Below are 15,901 nucleotides of genomic sequence, written 5' to 3'. Positions count from 1 at the left end.
CCCTGTGTTTCTCTTATGAGGACATTTGTCATTGGATTTAGGGCCCACCTGAATAATCCAGGATGATCTCTTCATCTCAAATTCCTTAATTTAATTACATCTGCAAAGATCCCTTTTCCAAAATCAGGTAACACTCACAAGTTCTGGGAATTAGAATGGTGACATATCTCTTTGGGGCCACCACTCAACCCACTACACCTAGGGAGAGAGCACAGATAGAGAAGACAAAAGGCTTGCTCCAAGGCTGGCACTCCAATGACAGCGCCTTGGAGACTCCAACACATAGAAGTTAGTAGAGGATGAAGAGCTAGGAAAGAACAGCCAGAGAGTGCAGGGGCCACAGACGACTAGAGCGAGAGCCTGGGGTTCCTGTTTCCTTTCTGTCTCTCATGTTTCTTTGCACCATATTTGTCCCAGAATAACTTTGAAAGATACTCCTTGAATTGAAATGAATGTTTACAGTGATCTTCTTAAAAAGCACATTGTTCGGGCCATTAAACTTCCTTGAGCTTGTTGGAAAAACTCAGGGGTAATCATCCACACGTTTATTGCTTTAGGTGAGCACATGGAAAAAAGAGAAAGAGAGAAAAAAACTTTTATTTTGTGCCAAGTTTTTACTATAAAAGTAACCATCACTCTTCTTTTAATTCTTTATTCCCAAGGCACAAAGGACTAACATTTGAAACCTATTTAGCAAATTCTTTGAAACTTGTAACAAACTTCCAAAGTTAAATTTAGGATTCAAACCTCTGTCATTGGTCAGTGAAGTGAAAGGGACGGAGAGTAATGATTCGAGGAAACTGCTTTCCTCTGATGCCCTGATATGGTAATGGAAAATCTATCTTCACTCCGGGGGAAAGTATATTCATTGTCTTTTCATAAAAATAATAGATTCAGTGTTACCAGTAACTTTACAGTCAATACTTCTCAGCTTTACATACTAATGAACAAATATATCCTAAAACTCTTTGAATAGAAATATATCATGTAGGATCAAAATGTCATCTGTCTTACAATGTAAAAATCGGTAACCTGGAGAAATACATTTTAAATCAGAGTAAAATGCATGTATGGCATCAGAATGCAGGAACACTCGTCCTTCCCCCGCACCCCCAGGTGTGGCTCTCTTACTGGCTGGCAGGGTACTCTAGGTCTTACCTCTCAAAAACTCTAGGGGGAGCAATTTGAGGGAAAGTTTCAACTTTTCTTCTAGTCATCTTCCTTCTAGAAGGAAAACGATGACTGAAGCAGTCTGCTTCCTGAGATGGTTGAAGACTGCAAGAGGAGGCTTGAAGAATTCTCTGTAGTTTCCCTGGGCTCACACAACTGTGGACAAGTTGTAGGGCAGAGCTATTCAGGATCCTCATCCCCTCCACTGGAGATGGATTCAGTACTTGCAGTCTTGTACTTTTGACCCTCTCCTCCATCTCCCACCCTCACTCCTACCTGCCACAGGGTCCTAAGGGGTAAACAAAACTATATAAGGCTGAGTTCTGCTTGTCTAGGGCCTTACACCTCCCAATCAAGTACAAAATCTACTAAGTAATGGACCAATTAACTTGGTGTACGAAGTTGAAGACAAGTGCACTTTATCCTTAAAATCGGAGGATTTAAAGTAATATGACATGTCTGAACATCTTTGAGATCACCTCCCACCACCCCCACTACCATACACACGCACCACATATATCCAAACCAATATTCTGATCTGAATAAGCATTTGGATGGTAATGTCAACTAATGGAAACATAAACAAACCACATTTTTTTTGAGATGCAAAAAGGATGAAAACAATGCCTACTATTCGAGAACACGAAGAGTAAATTGAAAAGTGCCTTGAAAAATAAAAGTTAAAGCAGGAAAAGTGTCAAGGAATTGCTGAAGCTAAGAAATGATGCACGACTTGCCAAAAGTCGTAAGTTCAACAAGCAGCTCTTTGATGTGACTAGAGAATTAACTCATCTCTGCATTGTGTTCACTACATAAGTGGAGGGGTATTTTGGCAAGAAAAGTGGCAGCAGATTCTTGGCTTTTCCCATCAGGCTCTGACAGGAGTGAGCAGCCCTGGGTTCCAGTGCAGACTCTGTGACCTTCCCCTTTTGTGACTGAAATAAGTCCTTGTCCCCTTCTGAGGCCCTCTTTCTCCATCTGCAAAATAGGAGCAATAACGAACACACACACATTCGCAGGTTTGTTGTAAGGATAACATGTATTAGCAGATACGAAAGTGCTTTGAAAAAGTTTAAAGTTGCAAGTCATTTTATTATGTAGTAAAAGGAATCAGGATTGAGATTTTTCTGACACTACTCAGTCCTCGTAATCAACTAGGATAATCACCATTCTTTCCATCAGATGTCCTCAGATAGTAATTAGAGTAGCTACCATGTATTTAGTGTCACATGAACAGAGCATTTAACAATAATCTTTGATATAGGGTTATTACTTCCATCTTCACAGATGACAAAAATAAAGTCCAGAGGGATTAAATGGCTTTCCAAACTACAATTCTGATAAACGGAGGAGCTGGGGTTTGAATCCAGATCCAATTCCCAGGCACATTCTCTTACATACTAGGTCACACAGAATGAAGACCAGAGAGATGTGAAACATGGCCCCCAATTGCATGGGTGGGTGTATTGATGGACCCCAGCCTACTTATTCTCTTCACTAATTCTCAAGAGTCTTTCAAATCAGCAGCATCCACTAGGTCCCTGACATGGAAGATCACAGGGAACTTCCCTTGGTAGGAGCCTCCTGTGTTTGTGGGGAATGGTTTTTCCAAATAAAGATCCCAGTTTCAAAGACCTTTGCCAGGACACTCTTTGGACCTATTGTGAGTGAGTTCATAAGCTTTTTATCACCATGTTATCTTCCTGCATCTATTCTCCATGAACCTAAAGAAAAGGAGTAAGATCACCCAAGCTCTGTGGTTCAGAAACCATTTTATTTTACTGTGAGTTACACTTGCTTCTACCTCTCCCACCAAGCTTCCTCCCTGTTGTTTTATTATGAGTGCTCACTAAGCATTACTGATTGACTGGGTGTCTAAGTAAGGACTGATTTACCCAATAAGGAATAATTTTTTTTTCCAAGTTCAACAAATGTGTTATTTGCTATTTTGATGATTACAGATAAGTGTTTCCACTATGGAAAAGAAAGCACAGTACATTCTCACGACTGGGTGACGGATTTTCTGAAGTCGTTTTCATTCGGGCAAAAACTTAGAAAAAAACAACCTGAATATTGGAAGCCAGTACTTTATATAAAGTCCCTTGTAGACACAAAACAGAATAAAAACAAACCAAAAAGAAGAGGGCAGGGCAAAATTTTAAAAAAGAAAAAGGGAAAAGACAGGGAGAAAGGACACAACGGGAGCCGACTCATTGCTCCTCCGCAGCCGCCTCTTTGGTCTCGTCCTCGGGCTCCTTGCCCTCCTCCACCGAAAGAGCTTCTCCTAGCTTCTCAGCTACTTTCTCGGCACTATCATTTTTTGCCAGATCCTGTCTTTTCTCTCTCTTCAATCTCTTTCTCGCATTCTTCAAACTTCGAATTTCTGTGCGTTCTCGGCGTTAAGGAAGCGGATGGCCGGCAGCTCCTGCTTGGGCCGCTGGCCGGCGAAGTCGGTGTGGGTAGTCCAGACCCAGGCGCGGTCACTGCCCGCGTTCGGCTTCAGCTCCATCACCGGCGTGATGCAGTGGTCGGCGCAGGTCTGGAGGGTCTCGTCCCTGCGCATGAGGAGGCGGATGGTCCCCTTCTCCTCGTGCTTCAGCAGCTTGACGTCCCCGGTGCCCAGCTCCTTCCACTCCGGGAGGTCGTTCTCCGAAGCGAAACGGAACAGCTTGGTCCGCATTTGAAAAAGCTCCTCTTCATCTTCTTCCAGCGTTTTAATTTCTTGCTCAGGAAGAGAAACTATGGGCTCAAACTGGGGGTCATGGTTGGACTCGTCGGCATTCTCGGTGGAGGTGTCGTGCTCCTCGTGGGTGTCCTCGGCGGCCGCCATGGGCGCGGCGGCGGCGGCGGCTCGGCTGGCTCGGTGGTCGCGGGCTCCGCGGCCTCTCGGCGGCCGGTCGCAGCTCCTGCCTCCGCGTCTGGCGCCGGCGCCTCCCGCCCTCCCGCTCTTCCCTCCGCCCCGCGACCCAAACCCCGACCCCTGACCCCGGCGGCGGGAAACGCGCCGCCAAGAGTAACGTTGATGTTGACAAAATTACAGTAATTACAGGTTAAAAGAATGAAGCTGTGACTACTTATGTCTACATTGTGTAATGTGAGTGTGCTGGTTCAGTAACTTTTTCTGTGTTCTCGTGTCTCCTTCTCCTCTCTGCAATTCTTAGAACTGTTGACCACAATTTCCTTCTTGAAACCACTTCCTTCCTCGGCTTCCATAAAGCTTGTACCATCCTGATTCAACACAGCCTCTACTTTAATAACTGCATCTTCTCAGTTTCCTTCAAGAACTTTTCTTCCACTTCCTATTCCTCATACATGGACATTACCTCCGGTCTTATCAGTCCCCTAGTCTTTCTTCAAAATCAGCCCCCCTTTATGGAGATGGCTTCTGAATCTGTCTTCAAACCCCTAATCTCCCTCCTCATTTCCAGTTTGTATCTACTTTTCATTTGGATTCCGTCTTACTCTGTTTCCCAGGTTAAAAACCTTTGAAATAATCTGTGATGATTTCCCTTAGGTTTCCAGAACAGTTCATACAATTCCTCCTATTATTTCCTTAGTAATAGTTCTAGAATGTATGCCTTCTTTTTTATTTATTTAAAATATATCTATTGAATTCCAGGCCCTCATCTTGAAAAATGCACAAACTTCTGAGTAAGGCCCTGTTTCCTTTTTCTTATCCTTTCTATTCTTGCACATGGTTGCCAAATTAGTATTCTCCAAATACTTTTTTTACTTTCCCACTCTTGCTCTTGACCTCTTAAGACAGCTCTGCTTTATCTATGAAATGAAGTCCAAATTCTTTGCCTGAGAGTCACATCCTTGTAACATCTGGATTTAAGCAACCTGTGGAAACACATCTATTTTTCTCTACTTGAACCTGTTGCTTTGGGTAGACTGGTCTTCCTACTCCTCCCCTATAATAATGCTTTGTTCATTTTGATCTCTGAATATTGGCTCTTCAGAGAGCCCTTCCTCTCACCTAGAATGCCTTCTGTTCTCTCCTCCTCTCATCCAATTCTTCCAGTTAAAAAGGCCCAATTCTTCAATTCTTCTCTTCCTAAAAAGCTTCTGGTTACTTCAGTCCAGAGTAAAATAGGCAGGGGAAACACATTCTCTAAATCTGCAGCTCTCATGGCCTCAGAGCCCATGCGCCACCTAAGACACACTATTGTGGGACATTTCATATTGTGGAACTGAGTTATCATTTAGCTTCTCACATGTGAACATTTAAATTTCCCATTATGTTGTACCTTCTCTGAGAACAGAAGCAGTTTGGCATGGTGGTAAAGAGTATGAAGTCTAGAGCAAGACTGTCTGGGTTCAAGTCATCACTTACTATCTATGTGATCTTGGGCAATGTATTTTATTACACCTCAGTTTTCTCATCTGTAAAACTGTGGATAATATTATACTTCCCTCATAGACTTATCATGGGGATTCAGTGAGTTAATATGTGTAAGATGCTTAGACAGTGCCCGGCACATAATAAGTACTTTGTAAGTGTTAGCTATTATTCTTCCTTATATATTCCCCCACGTATAGCTAGCTAGCTAGCTAGCTAGATAGATAGATATGTGTATCTATCTATCTATATATCTACATACACACATTATATCTATATCAATATCTATATCTATATATCTGAAAAGATAGTTAATCAACTAACCAGTTAATTTGGGGAGTGTGGAAGTACCATCTATTTCAAGAATATATGTGTTTCTCTCTAGCTCAGTTTTGTGCCTGAATTATGCCTAGAGTTCCTTCAGCTTCTCATTCTTTTCCTGACTTAACATGAGTGTTCTTCTAAGACAGAGAGATGGGCAGCAGACTTAATTTCAGTTAAGCCTTTGACCAGAATAGAAATGCCCATTTTTAGTTGAACATCCTTTCACATTTGAGACATAAATATTCCCTAGATGGCAATGATGAGTCTATATAAAAGGATGCTTTGTACTACAATTTGTGTTCGGTTTGGAAATAGGATCTAGGACTTTCCCCATGAATAATCTTCCTGAAGTTAAAAAAAAAGAGAGAGAGAGAGAGAGAGAAATGGGAAAAAAAAAAAAAAAAGCACTGGTAAATGATGAAGACATTTAAGGCACATCTGTAGGCAAATTGCCTTTTTTTAAAACACCTTCTTTTGTTTTAAAGATGTGTACAGATGGTAAAATATCATTACATGAAAATTTATGTACTTAAATCTTTTGAAAAACTGAAATAAAAATGTGATTTTATAACATAACACATAAAACCTATATGAGAAGAAGAGCATACGTAATTGGCGATGCTAAGGAGAAGTTACGGGCGGAATCTGAGGAGAGAGCTATAGACACCATGTAGACAGATGTGGGCCATGTGTCAGGAGGGCGGAGATGGACAAGGACCTGAGCAGGAATCCTGGCCTTCTGGGAGGGGTGAAGGGGACACAGGATCTGCTCCACCGTTTTGCATTCTAATGCATTCCTCACCAAGCCCAGAGGAGTTCAGTTTTGTTGGAGAAAAATTCACTGGAGAGGACCAAGAGAGATCAGTACCTCTGATTCTCCATGGAGCTTATCAGTACTCAATTTCATGCTGGCTTATGGTCTTCACTTTGGTGATCTTTGGCAGTCTATATCAATTCCTAGGAATCTATAATAAGCAGGGTGGTTGTGCAGTTACACATGAAAATTATGAAAATACAACAATAGATATTGCACGTGGCACGAAGTGTTCAAAGCTTCATGGTGTGCACAATTATGAGCAATTTTTGATTTTCAAAAGGAATGGCTGTAGTTGGGGAAAGGTTGGGTGCTGCAGAATCTCTCCTGTTCTTGCCTGAAGTTAATACCCTCTAACACCATTTCTGAGACCCCTATGCCTTTAGTCATTAATTAGTGCATTCAAATAATCAATGAATAATGAGCACCTATCCTGTCCCAATGTGATGAATCCTATGAAAGGAGAAGTACAGGGTATTGCTGAACTTTAGAAACAATGGTGTGCCCATTCAAAGCTTCAAATTATAATCAATGCAGGAGAACTTTTTTCATTTTCTCTGAACTCTCAACATAGTTTGGATGAATCAGCTAAACATTTTAGCTCAAAATGAATCATGTGTTTAAACTCATATGTGAGGGTTAAAAAAGGGTTGTATTCCTACCCCTTATTACAAAACTTCCATTAAATGAAGTGCCAAGGTCACTTATTAGTTATGCTAATGAAACTACAACCTTGTTTTCTTTCTTTTCACATTAGGTTCTTCCCAGGGGGGAAGGCAGAAGGACTTATATAAAGGAAAAAAATGTAGGCTTTGCAGGGTTCTGCATTAGAATCCTGACTTTACTAGTTTCAATCTGTATCTACAACTTTGAAAATTACTCAACCTCTCTGAACTTCAGTTTTCTCTTCTATAAAATTGGCATAATAATAATTCCTTCCGGGGTTGTTGTAGGACTAGAAATAAAGCTTTATAAAGCACCTGGCACAGTGCCTGAAGCTTTATAAAACACTTCATAAATAGTATATGTTAGTATCATTGTTGAAAGCTACCAAATTCTCCTTTGTTGACTTGTATGTGTAATAATGAGAAGGTGCCTAATTGTTCTATCTGGAAAGATGAATTAAATACCTACCATTCAGTGTGATCAACTAAAATACCAACAAAAACAATTGAATAGTAAGATTTAATACTTGTGTTTACAGATTGCTATTACATTATTTCTGGCTTTTTTTTTTTTTTACCAATCTACACTCTTACTGGAATGGAATTTGAGAATTATATATAAAATCAATGAGTTAATTCAGAATACTTAATTACAAGTAACTCGGATTCAGACAGAATATCCCCTTTTCTCATAAAGAAAAAGTTTAGTGTTGAATATTACATAAGAGAAAAAATTCAATACCAGAAGAAGGAATAATCTATATGTGATAAATGAAGTCTTGGTGAATTTATCTCTTTCTATTGAAAATGCCTATTGCTGTGGTTAGGCATCTTGCATATCTTATCTGTAGTCTATCTTCATAATCATCTTCAAAGTGGTATAGGGAGATTTCTGCCCCCACTTCTAATTTTTCCAGGGTGGGGAGGTGGGGACCTATTGTCTCCTCTTTACCACTCCTCACTCACTCTTGGAGGAGGAGGAAGAGGGCCTTGCCTGATGGTTGAGACTGGGAGCAGGGACTGAGCAAGCCTAGCTCAAGTCAGACCTCCTCTCGCTCTTCCCAGCTTAGGAGACACCTTACCCAGGATCTGTTCTCAGCTAGATCATGTGATAAGTTTAGAAGAGTGGCTGGGAATTCCCTGGCAGTCCAGTGGTTAGGACTACTCTGCACTTTCACTGCCAGGGCCCAGGTTCAGTCCCTGGTCAGGCAACCAAGATCCCAGAAGCCGCAAGGCACAGCCAAAAAAAAAAAAATGAGCGGGCTCTTTGCCTGAGCCTGGGTGGGGAAATTTAATGGGGGGATGAAATAGTAAGAAGCTCATTATGTCTATCCACCTTGGCCACATCCTCAAATTCAGCTTAATTTAGTTTTTAAAAGTTTTTATATTTAAATCTTCATCTGTTTCCTATGTTTTGCTTCTTAATTGTTTGCAATCTCAAGACTAGATATAATTTGCATTTTATGATGAAAAAACTTAAGTTTGGAGAAGTAACGTATATAGCCCAAGATTACACAGTAAACAGCTGAGTTAGAATTCCAGCCCTGGCCTACTTTACTGTACACTTTAGTTTCTTTTCAGGATACAATGTTGCCTCCTTTTTGTTGAACAGTAAAAATAACATAACAGCAGTAATAAAACTCCTGGTCCTATTTGGAAGCTATATATTTTCACACTTGCATCCCAACAAACTTGCTATCTCTTTATGTACTGGTCCTGTCTGGTAACAGAAAGTGTCTGCTCTGAACTTCCGTTGTTACATTCTGTCTCTGCACAAACCAAGTACATAGAGAAAGAAGACAGGGGACAGAATTAATTAGGCCATAATGTCAGTCAAATCCTCCCTCCCTCAGCTCCCTCCCAACATATCTCACTGTTTAGGACTAGTGATTTTTCTAGATTTATCTATACAATAGCATGAAGCCTTGAATAACTTTATACTTGGGTAAAACTTTCTACGTACTTGTGTAGAAATGGACCTTCAGAGTGCCTGGTTACATTATTTGCAATTTGAATATCTTTCTCCTTTTCCACAGCTGATTTAGTTTATGGTTCTGACTTTCTGGGACACAACCCTGTATTAACTATATTTAACTACATTAACTATATCTTCTTATCTTCTATATTCTTGATGCTCTGACATCGGGGACCTCACTGACTAGAGAGGAACTGCCTCTCCCAGGTTAGCTAATTCCTAGAGATAGTGAACAGCGTGCTTTGCCTTTGAGCACAACGTTGATGCAGAGCGACCGATTCTGAGCGCGCACCCCCACCTGCCTCCTCTGTTCAGCGCTCCAGGAGGCAGCACTCCTCTGCCCTCATCAGCTCAGGACCAGGTACCAGACAGCGAGGGGCCACCTTGATAATCCAGAGCCCTCCAAAATCATTCAGACTATCCAGTCCTAAACCTGCTCACCTGGCCTTGCCCATTCCCTCCCTGTAAACCACCTTAAAGGCTTTGCCCAAGGTCTCCCTCTCGCCCCGCCTCCTGACCAACACCGGTTGTTCCCCATGTGGCCCTTCATGGTATGGCATGTCCCCTCCCCTTGGGAACTGTGAGTGACAAACTGCAGTTGACCCTTCAACAACACTGTGTGGGTTCACATATATGAGAATTCTTTCCAACAGTAAATACAACAATACTCCAGGATCCATGGTTGGTTGAAGCCAAGGATGAGGAACCGTGGATACAGAGGGCTGACTATAAGTTATGCGTGATTTCCAAATGCAAGGAGGGTTGGAGCCCCTAACTCCCACTTTGTTCAAGGGTCAACTATATCTTTTCAATGGCGATTATCTCCCGATCTGTTGGCCTCACCATACCTGAATATAAACAAAATCCTGAGTACATTTAAAACAAATCCGTACCCTTGCAAATAGCAAAAGAATACATGCAACCATATATATATTTTAATATACTTGCCTTTTTGTAGCAAAGTTATACTACAAATATACTATATATTCAAGTCTTAAGTTATACTGTAAAGCTGTATTACTATAAATTAATGAAATAATGATTTTCTATGATTCTTTAGATAAATAATATACTATTGAGACAAGGATATGGAGGTTGTTTTCTATTGTGATTTCTTTTAATGGAATGTTGTTTTCTGAACTTCATTACATGCATTTGATAGTGGTTGAGAGTGAAAGCAATTTGAAGCCACCTGGTTGCCTTACAGATTCAAATGGAATTTTTCTGTAAGCTTCATGAAGACAGGAGTTATTTTCAATATAAATATTATGAAGCCAGAATGAAACAAAACTAATTATAATTTTTATGTACATTCTAGAGGAAAAATACAGGATAACATTACTCGATACTATATGTAAAAGCACCTAGCTAGGTGATCAACATGTAGTAGAATTTTTAAATGCTATTTTTCCCTACCAATATCTGTAAGAGCACCCCAAAAAGATTTGTGTTCCATTTTAGAGGGAATTTTAAGTATTGAAAACTAACAGCAGTCTACCAGGGTTAGGGTAGTATTTCTCAACCTTTTTTCATGATCATTTCCTAAGGGAGTCTTTTTTCCTAATTGTCCCCAACCCATGAAATTCTAACACTACAGATATACTACACGCATGTGTACGTGCTGTGGCCCTCTGGAGGCCCACAAACCAGTATAACATCTAAGGTATTTTTTTTGCCCCTAGATAACTAATTTTTACCCCCATGGGGGTGATCTCACCTCACTGGTAACCAGTGAGAATACACAGTTAGAGTTACCAATGGTTCTTAACCCTGGCTACTCACTAGAACTACCTGAAAGGGATTTAATTACCAGGTCCCCATTCTGAGATTTTTATGTAATTCATCTGGGATGGGACCCAGGCTTTGTTATTTTAAAACTCTCCAGTGGGTTAGATCTAGAAAGATCCTTTACTGCTAACCAGAGAGGAGCAAGTCTAAGTGCTTATTCAATGCTTTAAGCCTGTGACAAGTTAACCAAGTAACATGACATGGTGTGTTTGTAATTTACCTTCATTGTAAATTGACATATAATACATCAATTCTTTCACACTGTAATAAAAACTTGTATATTTATATGAATGTCCCATGTACAATTAGGGGACAAATGTGGTGGAGAAAGTGAGCAATGATCATGATTCCAGGAATGTGGTATTTAAAGGAGAAAATCCCCCCTTTTCATTTTCCTGAGCGCCGGAGAGTGCTCAGTTTGCACTGTGACCCCAGGAGGGCCTGTTTTGGTAGAATCGTAGTTCTCAAACTGTGGTTCCTGGACCTTGGAACTTACTAGAAATTCAAATTATTGGACCTTACCCCAGACCTACTGAATCAGAAATGTGTGGGGTGGGAGACAGTGATGTTTGGTTTAACAAGCCCCCAGGTTATTACCGTGATCCACTCTCGAGTTTGAGAACCACTCAGCCATGGTAAAACATGGTTCCTGAGCGTCGTATGTCCCAGCTGCTTCTGTTCTTCCTTAAGAAAATTTACTTTTTATTCCTACTGCTGATTTTTATCCTGTATTTGATTAATTTGTTCTTAATTTTATTCCTATGAATCAAGATCTTAACAATCTGGACCATATTAGTGCCATCAATGAACTTTAAAAATTCCATCTTTCATAAACCACTGTTGGAAATATTAAGTGAAACAGAGCTCTAAACCAAACACTTTGAACCTCTCTTTAAACAATTCTACCAAGGGAAAAGAAGAAGGTTTTTTTTGTTGTTTATTTTTGTTGTTTATTTTTTTTTCTTTCGCTTCCAGAGTTAATTAGCCAAAGAAGTATTCTTTTGGACTATTATAGACATTTAAAATTCTTTATGCTTTGCTGGAAATGCCAAACATAATCAGATCCCCAAAACTAGGGTGACATTAAATAAAAAGCAAGTTAGGTTATGGTGATAATTATATCTAGTCTCTCGTTATTATTTAAATCATGCCAATTCCTAAGCTACCCTGTCCTTTTTTAAAATAAAATATGTGCTGTGGAAGCACTTCCTACCAGAACTTAAAACATATTCCACATGCTAGAATTAAACTGTTCCATTCCCTTAAATTGTTTTACTTTTCCACATAGTTCAAAATTGCCTTTTAACAAGGGAATAGATCCAAAAGCAGAAGTGTGATGATTACTTCTTTTGGGCCAGGCCTTTTAATAGAATGCTGATTCCTCCCATACAGAGAGAGGAAGAGAGCTGAAGACACAGAGGATAAGAGCAGAGTTTGAGGCAATAAACTTATTTCGGGTGGCTTTAATCAAACTTAAGAGGACTGGAATGAAGGTCATCCTCCTCCTCTACACTTTAAGAGGAAATGCTGCTTTAAATAAGGCTCAGGTTGTTAACATGAACATGCTTAGAAAATAATATCGTATGGGAATCCAGGCATAAAAACAAAGTGCTGTGTCCCATTTGCTGTGTAGCTTAAAGGGGAAGGCTGTAACACGTTACATGTCTCACTGCCCATAAAAGATAATATATCTCTGCTTGTGACCTTATTGTTCAAATATACATTGTGCCTGATGTAAACCATTTTCCCCATCTTGCTGTAAAAGAGATAATACAGAGATGACAGAGAAGTTTATCACCAGAGACTCTGAAGTTCATAGAATTCAGTCAATCTGCCTAAAGATGAATTAAACTGATTTGAAGCCAAGTAAAAATGTGATCTGTTATAAAACCTGAAACACCAGCAAAAAAAAAACTCATCTTGATAGAACAGAGAGATTAAGAAGAGTGTTTGGTTAAAAATTTTAGCTGTAACTTCACAAGAGTAAGACAACTAATCAATTCAGTAAAAAAATTGGTCAACTCTAAGTGCTTGACCCAGAAGTCCTAGCCTAAATGTAGTTCTTTTAACCATACTGATTTTTACAGAAAAATAGAAAACCTTTTATTGATTTCATTCTTAAAATACCCATGGCACTCTCTCAGCTTACATAAGACATTTAGAAAAGAGAACATGCTCAGTTATTTTATGATGAATTAGAAATGTTAGAGGAAATTATAAGGAGACTAACATACCTTAGTGTAACCTTTTAGGATTTTACAATCTCCAACAATATTAATGAAGACAGAACATGCACTGTACCAATTCAAATAAAGCTTAAAGAACATAAAAGGAATAACCAGTTACTGCCTTAAATTTATGGTTAGAATGCAACAGAGAGTGAGCAAATGACGTGGAGGCTCACATAGGAAAGCAGAGGCTAACCCGGGGTCTGATTGCCAGAGTATGGAATCCTTTGAGAGCTGTTCTCTTCTTTCTGGGTGGCAGATTTCTAAAACTGGGTCACGGAAAAAATGAGATAGTCAGTGACCTCTCCTAATCATCTGTCAGCTGTATTCCAAATAGCACTGGAGCTCACCAAACAGCACATCTTGAGCCCTCATTTGGCAAGAAAGTGCTGGTTTTGCCTCATGTCTTACCTTTCTTTCTAAACCTTCAAAGTCACATCTTGCTTTTTCCAGGTATTTTCCAGATAATGGTTTTAAACAGTGTTAAACTATTCAGTCAATAACTGCTTTCAGAACAGCCATAAGAGAAACTTTTGAGGGACAAATTGTTGACTATTTCAATTACATATATGTAACACACTAGTTTTGAAGTCATCATGTTATGGAACTTTGGAGATAATTATACAGGACAATTTGGGGCACATTATCTTGCTTTTTAAAACCTGTATAGCAACTATCTTGGGTTGTTATTACTTGGTTTCTAACATCTTTATCTTAATACACACCTTGCTTTCTTGTCCCAAGGAAGATGTTTCAATGGCTCTTGCCTAAGATATACATAAAGTTGCTTGCACGATACACTAGTAGTTCAAATCTGGTTCTAATACTTATTGACTCTGTTTTTTTCTTCTAATTGTTTGGTTTGAGTTTTTAGAATTTCTTTCTTTCTTTCTTTAACTCATCCTGATTTGGGACAGCCAAGGGTTTTGTGTCATGGGTGATTTTTTTCCTATCAATATTCTCTTAGAGTAACACTATATTGATCTTTGGAACCTAGAATGATACATAGCAAAACATCTTTTATCAGAATTCTTTGTGTTCTTTGTATATTTCTTAAACAAGATCCTTCTACAAAGAGTAATGGATAGGAAATAAGAAATTAAAGAAATAACATGACTCTTAAATACAGTCAGAATATACTATTACAGAAACTTTTGGCAGGTGCAAATGATAATGGTTTACATTTATTTCATGCTTCCTACATGCTGGGCACAGTATTAAGTATTGTACATTCATTATCATTTAATAAACAGCAGTTCCAGGAGATAAGTACCATAATTGTGCCTGTTTGTTTCATGAAGGAACTGAGGTTTAGAGAGGCCAACAACTAGTTCAAAGTCGTACACCAGTTAAGGCAGGATGCCAACACAGTTCTTCCTGACCCCAGTGCTTCACTGCCACACCATCTGCTTTCCTATCTGCATAACACTAAGTGCCTCCTCAGTGATGTATATTTTTAATGTTAACTTTCAGCTAAACTCCACCATAATTCATTTTTCAAGCACTGTATATAATTGCTAGATCCACTGTACAAAGCCATTGAAGAACTAAGTAACCTATTATTTCCTTGCCCAAGGACATTAGTTGTCAAAATAGCTCTCCTAAAAACCAAAAAAAATATGATAAGCATGATGGTTGAAACATAAAATTTTATTTTATTTTTTGTTATTGCAGTTGTTGTTGTTGTTGTTATTGGTTGGTAAAACATGGCCTGCAGCGTTGCCATGAAATAGAACTTCTGACTTCAGTTTGAATCAGCATAAAAGTTAGCCATTAGCTCAGCCTACTTTCAGCTAACATATGTTGCTGTTTGACTTGAGTTGCTATGCTACTCCCAATAGGGGTATGTCCTTTTCCTTTATTTATTATGGGAAGGCACTGTTTTGTTTTCACTGTAGATAGTCCAAAAAGAACAGAGGAGTTAGCTAAGCGACTGGGAGTTTGGTAACCATCTCGATTTGCCTAGGACTAAGGGGTTTCCCAGGAAGCAGGACTTTCCATCTTAAAATCAGGTCTCTCCCTGGCAAACTGTGATGCATTGCTACTCTATTAGGAGTAGACTTGTAGTTTTATCAATTCTTCTTCTATAACACTAACCTATCTCAAGTACACTAGACATGCACTTGATTTGATGTTGAAAAGCCATCCTAAATTAGGTCTATGTGGCCAAAGTAAAGTTGACATCTGAGGAAAAAGCTTAAATACCTCCTTGCCTAAAGTAGAAATTCCCAGATTTTGAAGTATGTGTGGTATCACAACTTAAAAATTAAACTTTAACAGAGAACAGATTGGTGGTTGTTAGAGGTGGGGGGTTGGGTGCGGAAAATGGATGATGTGTACTGAAGTACAAACTTTCACTTATAAGATTAATAAGTTTTGGGGATGTAATGTACAGTATGGTGACTATAGTTAACAACACCATATCGTATATTTATTTATTTTTAAAAATTATTTATTTATTTATTATTTAGTAGTATTTTATTTTATTTTTGGCTGCGTTGGGTCTTCGTTGCTGCACGCGGGCTTTCTCTAGTTGCGGCGAGCAGGGGCTACTCTTCATTGCGGTGCGCGGGCTTCTCATTGCGGTGGCTTCTC

At 39.3% G+C, this 15,901-nt stretch overlaps 1 protein-coding gene and 1 pseudogene across 2 annotated transcripts in view; both read right to left on the bottom strand.

Annotated features, from left to right (window-relative positions):
• SYNPO2 (synaptopodin 2) overlaps positions 1 to 15,901 on the bottom strand; it is a 172,227-nt gene that overhangs the window by 102,939 nt on the left and 53,387 nt on the right. The window lies entirely within an intron of this gene.
• On the bottom strand, positions 3,381 to 4,091 carry LOC103000609 (ran-specific GTPase-activating protein-like; annotated as a pseudogene).

The sequence above is a fragment of the Balaenoptera acutorostrata genome, chromosome 5 (assembly GCF_949987535.1).
Source record: "Balaenoptera acutorostrata chromosome 5, mBalAcu1.1, whole genome shotgun sequence".
Taxonomy (NCBI): Eukaryota; Metazoa; Chordata; class Mammalia; order Artiodactyla; family Balaenopteridae; genus Balaenoptera; species Balaenoptera acutorostrata.
This window is presented reverse-complemented; position numbering and strand designations above follow the sequence as displayed.